Raw genomic sequence first — 10,461 nt, 5'->3', positions numbered from 1 at the left:
TTATACTCTACTATACCTGCCAATCAATATTTATGAGATAGTAAATTACAATTCTTGTACCGCGCTATGCAATTAAATTTATAAAAACACAGTCTGTAGATATATTATATATATATCAATTCAGCCACCTTCTGGATATACAAGTCGTACAATATTGGTATATATTGCATTTCTTAGATTTCTATGATTTTTATAGAGTAAACCCAGGTATATTATAGGGGACGCCACTATATCTTATTCTGATAAGGTTTACTATTGTTAGTTTATATAAATAGTTTATAAATATATAAACTTTCACATCAAGTGAACATTGGTAATGAAAATGATATATTCAATTTATCCGATTATTTATCCAACTGTAATATCCAATTTTTTTGGTTATGAAAGAAAATTTACCAGTCCTAAGAAATCTCAGTATAAAGTATTTGTGACTTATTAGTCACTAAGGTCTATCTTAAACTTGAATATATTCAAATTATATGAAATAAATTTTAAGGACAATAAAAACAATTATATTTAATTTGATATTTGCTTAGAACTTATTTTATTTAATTTAGTTTATTGTATACTTAAGATAACATAAAATTTTTCCAGAATGAAATTTTATAATCATTGAAGGTCTTCTTAGTAATTATTTTATCTTGTTTCTGGGTGCTAATTGTTAAAGTGAAATTAAAAATTAAAATGCTGATTTTTTTAGGTTTCTAATTAACTATTTGTCTTTGAATTTAATTTATTCTCTGAAAACTTAAAAATTTCTGCAAAATACTTAAATTTAATGCTGTTTTCTTGAAGTATTTAGATACTTTTATATGAAAATTTATATAACTAAAATTAATTTCTCACTTGCTAGATAGATGACAAATTTCATTGGCATCTCATCCCATCACTCTAACAATATTGAGCAAAATTTTATAAATTTTTTATTTTGATATTTAGATATGGATATATGATATATCATGATATATACGTACAGTTTTCGACCATAAAATTATTAATAATGAAAAATATATATTTAAATTAATATCACATGTATTTTAGAAATAAAATGTTATTAAATGTACGAGTATTACAAAAATTTACAATAGTATATTAATTTTGAGTCACGTGTATTTCTTATTAAATTATTGTATTCATATAAATAGGGGACCCATGTCGTATGAGTAATTTCTTCAAATGTTCATTAAGCGTTAATTAAATTGATTTATTTATGATTGAATTCAATTAGTAATTAATGTCTGTTTTTTATTAGAAATTTATCTAAAAATAAATTTACAAATGTTTTTTTTTTAAATAAAATCAAATTAGTTAAAATTGATAAATATTTATCAAACATTTACATAAGTTCGTATCGGCTCAGGATTTTTTCTCAAGTACTCTGATATGAAGAACACTAAAAAAATAAAAAAATACACTATATTAATTTACACATAAAAATAATTAAAAAATTTATCGTATGCATAATTAAAAAATATTTGATTAAACATATTCCAATATAATACATCTGAAATTATCTTTGTGATAGCACTTTAAGAACAAATTAAATAACATTGATATAAATTAACATTACAAATTGAATTAATTGCCACCTATTTAGTGTGTTAGTTATTAGATATAAGCAAAGTGATACATAAAAAAATTTGTTTTAGAGTAGTTAGTGGCAAAAGACATAATAAGTCGAGCAGCTCACCTTCAAATTGTGTGATATATTACATCACTCAATAGGTCAACGGTCTAAGATAAATATAGCAACATTGTTAATAAACTCATAGCATCCATTACAGCATACAAGTCAAAACATCGTGACATTCTTTTAATGAATTTATAGATTACAGTAGTTTTCATAATATGTGGTAGTATATAAAATACAATTGAATTTGTTCTGACGTTGCCATCTGTTCTAAAGTCAGGTAATTATTAATCCACCTAGTAGATAAAAAATATCAAATATCGTAGGTTAGTTAAACATTCACTTTTAATGGTATCCATATTGAATGTCACAAAATCGATCCCCAGATACCCCGTGTTAAGTATGGATATAGATATGATCAAATTTGTAAGTGTAAGTGAATTGATCAAACACCTGTACTATGCTACGTTAGCGTAATACTGTGTATATCTCGTCTTTCAAATCTGTCTGTTTAAGGTCACCATCTCGATACCGTTTAAAGTGATACTAATAGTAAGTGAATTTCGTTTGCGATATTAGACCGGAGGTGTAAATCTGATACCACTGAGGTCAGGGCTCTCAGCTTCAACTGTCCTGAACAGTAGTGATTAGATACTTAAAGAGAGTATCGAGGTGACTGTGCTTAAAACTCATATATACGCAATTAGAATGACTTTTTATTTACTTTTATTCGTTGTAGATTTGCATTTTCCAACTGGTATTGGACCCGAAGATCAGTAGAAGTGTCACTCCTCACCACAGGGAAAGTTATCTTCAAACAAATAACATTAATTTATACCGACAGAATTCCTTGAAATTCCTATGAAGCATTTATCGACTCATTATGTTAATATGTGTGTTAAGATAATGCGACGTAGTGTTAAACCTTTACGACAGATCATCTCGTTAAATAATTTTGGACTACTTCATCCCAAGTACTCTAATTTGGTAACAGATTTTACAAGAGTCCTCTATTCTGAACAGCTTTTTCTTCTCTTTCATATGTCAATGTTTAAAGTTAAAAGTATAGTATAGTTTACTTTTAAAGATATCAATGTTTAAAGTTAAGTTTAATGCATTGATAAAATCTTTGCCAATGTGCATACATTTATATATACAATTTTTTGTATGAAAATAAATTAAGTTAAAGTAAATTGAACTTATGTAAATATTTATTTATTGTACTTATTTATTATTTGTGGTACTCGAAATTCTGGTAAATATCAACATTCGCTACCATACCGACATAATTTACTAGTAACGAGTAATATGAAATAGATAGTCTACTACTGTCTATTTCATGTTACTACTGGATAGTTTTGATTTTAATACGGAATAACTTCCTTTTGATTAAAATTTCTTGAGCAACATTCTTTTAAATACTACTGGGTAATTGTTGTTTCAATGCAAAAAAAAACTTCCTTTGAATAAAATTTCCTGAGCATCACTGGATTAAATACTACTGGGTAATTGTTGTTTCAATGCAAAAAAAAAACTTCCTTTTCAATAAAATTTCCTGAGCATCAATATGTTAAATACTACTGGGTAGTTGGTAATTCAATATACATACATATATTATATTCGATTGTGTCACTAATAATGACCGCTTATATGGTATAAATTTCCTGGCTACCTTTGTCACTCCACAATTATTCATTCGTTGATATATTCTCTCATTCGTATCCTTTTACTTAGTTCTATAGATTTTTTTTCATAAAAAAAATATTTGTTACATTTTTAATATATTTATCAATATTTGATTTATTATAAGACACCGCGTTTGTTCATTTACTCATTACCGCTTTTTGTTATTGCTTGTTTAACATGTATTCGCTAAATTGGGCAAATAACATTTATCAAAATGGCGTCAGTAAATGGCCGTGACGAGCCGCTGTATTTTACTTATCAGTTTTCATGATGCGGCATCATATCATAAATAATCACATGAATAAAAAGAATAACCAAGCGATCATTTTTTTTGTTTTTTTTTATCGTTTAAATACTGATAAGAACGTATGAAGCGAGTATATAAACATACAAACGTTTGTATATAAAAATCTATTGAGCTACACCTTTATTAAACCATTTTTATGCCCAATTATTTCTTAACTTAATTTTACAGTCAAGCCGAATGCAATTGAAAAATTAAGTTAAGTACATTTGCACTCGCCATTTAGTGCAGTAACCAACCATAAATTGAGTATTTACTCACTAAAACAACAACAATTAAGAATCTATTTTTAGCCTTTATTTACACAAATACAAAAATAAAGCAAAAAAAAATAAAAAAATATATATTCCCTGTACAAAGACATGGCATTTTTACTTGTTGAAAAAATTTAAAAAAGAAAAATATAATTACCAACAATATTCAAAATACAAATAAATGCCCAATTAAATATTTGTATGATTAGAAAGAATATTTGAAATATGTGGCATGTGGTGGATAAGTAGCAGCGTGCGAAACAAAACAAATTTTACACTGCCCCACAGTCAGTCAGAGCCAGTGTATTCACCTTCAACCAGTCTCCGCCTGACTGTAAACTCACATACAAATGCGAGTGCATAAAGCAAAAATATTTATGAAAATAAAAATATTTTAAAGTTGCGAAATGTGAGAACTTGACAAAAAAAAAATTCATACACATTTTATTATGGTTTATTTTTATATTTGTGTATATTTTTTCTGTCTTGTTTTTTGCTAAAAATCACAATAACAAACCGAATTTAAGCGGTCAGCATTGTCTCTGTTATTTGTTTACTTTTTTATAAACAAATAGCTTGGTTTTTTTCTTCTTGCTTTTAATGTCATTATTACTTTTATCATTAAGTATTATAATTTTTTACTCTTTTTATTACTTTTTTTTAAATTATTTCTCTCCCAACTTTTCTCTTATGAATTTTCGCTCTACTCTTGTTTATTTTTACTCACCATAATTTTATCGTGACGAACTGCTGCTTTTATTTCACCACACTTGTTAAGAGTGTGAAAATAAATAAATTTTTTAAGAGCTTGTATGTTTATTTGTTTTTTTTTTTGTTGTTATTTATTTAATTTGTACGTTTATAATTAAATAACCGCAAATAATGCACTTGCAGTTAGCTTTGTGTTATTTTTCTTTTATTTACTTTTTTTTTGTTTTTTTTTTTTCATATGTAAAGCTTTATTTATTTTTACATGCACTAAAAAATTCTTTCTCGCGTTTGTGTTTCTTCTTTTATTAAGTGTAATAATAATAATCTTTAAGAATTTTTTTTCAACATGCATACCATAAATAAACTATGTCAAAATATTTATTTACTTGCATATTAATGCATGTACATATGTAAACTTATAAATATCTGAGTTTAAACAATTCAATTATAACGACAAATTGCTTAATTCCGATAAAATCTGACCTATAAAGGAGCAACAACAAAGCTCTTTAAAAAATATTCATTATTAAAAGATATTAAAAGATACTCTAAAATTACTCTTTTTCTTATATTGAACTAAATTGTGCCAGAAGGTTCAAGTACCAAACTGCGATCAATAAAGAAACAACAACAAAGCTCTTTAAAAAATATTCATAATTAATAGATATTAAAAGATACTCTAAAATTACTCTTTTACTTAGAGTGAACTAAATTGTTCCAGAAGGTTCAAGTTTCAAACTGCGTTTTTATTTAAAAAAATTTGTAAACATAATTGGTAATGTCATAATAGTTTAGTTTTGTAATTTTAAATTAAAATAATGTATTATATACATATAATATCTTAATATATTATTATATATACATAATATATACAAATAATCTAAATGGATCTATAGCCTTTTGTAGTGAAATTTTCGCAGAAGTTATGTTTAAATAATAATTATAATAAACGCCAACAGTTTTCGTAACCACCGGTAAGAACTTACGCGGTAATTAGTCCTCAGATTTTTAATATTGTTTTTTTTTGTACTATTGCAAATATTTATACAGTTGTTTTCTACAGAAATTTACAATTTATCAGCACTCTTATTCACCCATTGTGATTTTGTTATTCTCATTGTTATTAGTACCATTGATAATTATATTTTATTAATTTTATTTTGTTTAACTATATAATTTTACTGTGAAATACATACATCTCGGTTGAGTTGAGGACTCGCTAAGTTGGGTTAATCAAGAATTACACTTTTATTAGTTAAAATTTAGCAATTTGGTATTACCAGTCTCTATTTCAGAGGAAATAAATAAGGAACAGTATGCGCTTTTAGCATTATATTATACAATATATTGTATAAAATATATATATTATACAATATATAACTAAAGATAAAACTAATCTGCTTCGATTTGGATATAGTTGTCACATAAGTTAAAATTTGAGATGTAGGTACTTAAAATGAAAATATTTTATTTTCTTAACAATTTTTTATCAAATTCACAGTAAAAATTGTTCACATTACAGTATTTTTAATATTTAGTGCCTATATAATTTTATGTTACTTATATGTTAAACCTTCGTTTGAAAAATTCACCAAAAGTTAACTTCTTTAGATTAACTCATATTATATTCCTATAGTAAAAATATAAGAATTAATTAAAGTTAGAAGGGTACCGGTTGAAAAATGGATTAAACTGTTACACAGTGATATTAGTATCAAACACGCAATATGACAATATATTTTTTTGAATAATAAATTCATGTTGATATCTTTTGTCAAAGAAATTTTTTCTAATAAAGAATCTCAGACTGAGGAATTACAATTTCAAAACCGAAGCATAACAGAGTTGAATAGACTTTGCATGTTCACAGATACTTAATATATCGAAACGATATCATTGACATTGAATTAAGTTAAATTAAATATCATTTATGAGGTAAAAGTATGCGTAAATGAACTTTTTATGTAAATTATGCATTTCATTTAAATTAAAAAAAAAATATGCATACATATACGTATATGTGTATGTAAATATATAATAAAAAATTTAATTTTATTACATATGACAAAATGAAAATTTACAAAATCGTAACAAAGCTGCTGCATACGTTGGCGCCAGGAAAAATGTCTCAATACATTTTTCTATAAGAAACGATATGTACACAAAAAAATAATATAAAATATAAAAAAATCCTATAAATTAAAAAATAAAATAAAAATAAAAAATAAACAATTTGCACATTTTTTTTTTTCATCACGAGGTTTTATTTTTGAATTTTTTTTTATTATTTTTTTTTTTTTGCAAAAATACAAAAATTTATTTATACGTTGTCCCCTTCTCGCAGAATTTTATATTTTTTTCTATTATAAATAAATAAAAATTTTTACAATTTGATTAAAAATTTACAAAAAGAAAAAAAAAGAAAAGAATTTCAAAAAAAAAATAAAATAAAAATCTTTGTATAAAATAATTTAAAGCATGTCTGGCAAATTTCCAAGCTATAAATAAATTTTTATTTGAAAAAATTATTTTTATTTTATTTATCTCGACTGCTTTTACGTATATACGTCAATATAGCATCATATTAAATTAAAGTAATATAATTCTTTTTAATTGTTTAATACATGTACAGGTGAATTTCTGTCTGAAAAATCTAATTACTAACAAATCATAAAAATATATGGGTCAAAAGTGCTGGCACGCGTTATTTTTATATATGAATTTATTTACAATTAAAAAAAATAATAATAGATAACAAAAATACATATTATTTCGCAGCTAATTTCAATGTTATGTTCTTCAAATATAATAATATAGAACACTTGTTCTATGGACTTATATTTTTTCACTTGCTTTCTTGAAATTTTAAAAAAAATTTTTATTTCTAAAAAAATATACCATATATACTTGTATTCATATAGTATATAAGCAAAATAAAAAGAAGTAATTAATGATCATTTTTCAAAAATTTATAATTATTAATACATTATATCTATAATAATAATATTAATTATTATTATGTTGAAGCTGTTTTGACTTAGTGCACTTAAGTACTTATACTCTTTTTTAACTCGAGGTTTCTTCAAAACCCTTGACTAGATTATTGTTTATAATTTCATCAGACTAAGCAATAATTGACCTCAGATCTGCATACCATATTAAATTCAATTTGATTTAATTCAATCAATTAAAATAAAATAAAAATAATTTGTGTTGTTGTTATTCACTACTTTGCAAAACCGCTCTCATAATATTAATAATAAAAATATTAATAATAAAAATATCAATAATAATAATAACATTAATAATAATAATATTAATAATAATAATTTCAATAATAATATATTAATTTATATTTAAATATACCATAATATATAACTTTCTGATAAATATATTATAAATTATAATTTCTATACTCCTTTTTAAGAGCTTTGGGATTCTACCACACGTATTGCACTTCGATAATTTGCATGCTGTAGTTCGTTCGTCATAGTTCGTTAAACGATTTATCAAGTTCAGCAAGTTTTGTCTTTTTCCGCATTTTTTGAAGTCTTCTATGATATCTTATATCTTGTGGGTTCCAAGTCAGCGCTGCGTGATAAACATCATCCTGGATCTTACGTAAAATATGACAAATTCAACCATATTGCTACCTTATATGAGGTAGTCTGAAGTATCTTAATGTTCTGCTGGTCAGAAACTCTCAATAGATCTTTATAGAAAATAGTTTCTAAATTTATTGTAAATAATATAAGATAAATTAGTACTACAAATCTAGTTGCAGGCTTACAAATCTTATTTGATATGATATAGATATTTTTTTTTGTGGGGAAGCAGATGGAATACTTTTTATACCATCCAACCGACCCTCGCCAGAATGATGTGTCCGAATCGTACTGTGTACTATACGAAATAAAACCTCTCCTCTTTTTCTTCGGGATTTCTCTCCCTGGGACCGCTTTCGTATTACTTCGGTGTGGATCCCTTATAAGTTGACTATACATGCCATATACTTCTTGTAGAACCTGCGCTCAGGCCCCATATAATATAATTATTGAACACTCTTTACAGTCAATACTGTAACTAACTATACAACAGTATATAACACAATAGCTAAAGACCCATTACATTATCAAACCCACCTAATTAAGTCAAAAACATGTTGTGTTATCTATTATAAAAATAATTTAAATCTTTAATTTCTATATAATAAGTATTAATGTATACATTATTTTTACAAATTTATTTATTATTTCTGATCTTTATCTTTTGCGAAATACGTAATTACTTAAGAACTTTTATTTCATAGATAAAATCCTACTAAAAACGTGTTTCTTTCTTATCTCTAATGTCATTTAAAAAAAGAACTTAATTATTTCAATTAATTTGTCATATACGCAAAAATATAAAAATATGAAGGTTATATTGATTAGACATATATGTATATATATAAGACCAATTAAAATGTTTAATCTCTTGATATAAACATAAAAACAATACTTATCACTTGTCAATATTATTTCGATCTTAAGATTATTGGCTTATGAAAAAAAAATTTCTTACCGATTTTATTATCACACAACTTATCCCTATTATTGTATATTTTTATGAATCATATTAAAATTTGCAAAAGAAATTATGATTATTGCTAATATTTAATCTGAAAATATGCAATTCCCTGAAGTTAATGTGAAATATAAGACGTAAGATTGTTTTTATCATTCTACCGTAATCATTATTACGCATAAAATTTGTCAAGAATTTGTTTACAGTAGATATTCAAAATATAATTTAGATTGCATTTATCATCGCCAATAATCATTATTACGCAAAAAGTTTGCCAAGCTATTTTTTACAGTACGTATTCAATATTTAATTGATTGATGTAGTATATACCTAAACATTTTTTTTAAGCCTTACAAATTATTTAAATATTAATTAATAAAACTTCTAATTAAAAAAATTCTAATACTAAGAACATATTTAGTTATTCCCATATATGTTTGTACATGTTACCTTATAAACACTAACACAATTATAGATACAGTGAACTCTCATTAATAAGAACTCTTAAAATTCAAAATAAATATTTATTGTATGTTAAGTTAGGTTATATCAACGACCCCAAGGGATCCACTTGGGCCCATAGGTTCATTGTGTTACTAAGTAATTAAAACCTTTAGCAGAGCCGAATATTATTACAACTGCTCTTGGAAACATATAAGGTGATTATTATTTATACTGGGGTCTCAATTTGAACATTAAAGTAAATACTAGACTAATATATAAACAATATACAATAAAGACTATAACATCAAAGTTGAGTAATCTACCTGGTACTACTTCAACCTAGATATATAAAACAAATTATTCTACATCTAAAATAAATTTCAATATTTATTATATATATTTTTTTATTAACGTTAAAGTGTTTCCCGTATACAAACTGTAAGAAACGGTCTGTTTTTATACAGATCATATATAAACCTAAATTCATTTCTACATACCCTTGTTCCTTTGTTAAACCCATATAAAAACCTACATACATCCACTAAAATGCCTTCTCGTCACTAAACACTATTTTGAGCGCTGTTTTGCCATTTACCATTAGATAATAATGTGTATATTATATATTTATATACATATATGTTATATATATATCTATATATATATTTTTTTTTATTGTACGTGCATTTAATTCTTCTACTGTTTGCCTTCACCTGTCTTGTATATGTCGTTCACCTTTCACCCGAGAAGCAATTATATTTGTCATTACGTATGAATGTATATTCCCTTGCATTTATCTAGTTTGCTGCTGCACTTTCACTACTATTTGTTATGAATATTTACGGTAGCAGTTGTCCACAATTAGTTGT

This window comes from Teleopsis dalmanni, chromosome 1, assembly GCF_002237135.1.
Source record: "Teleopsis dalmanni isolate 2A chromosome 1, ASM223713v2, whole genome shotgun sequence".
Lineage (NCBI taxonomy): Eukaryota > Metazoa > Arthropoda > Insecta > Diptera > Diopsidae > Teleopsis > Teleopsis dalmanni.
The sequence above is the reverse complement of the archived record's forward strand: the minus strand, read 5'-3'. Positions refer to the sequence as shown.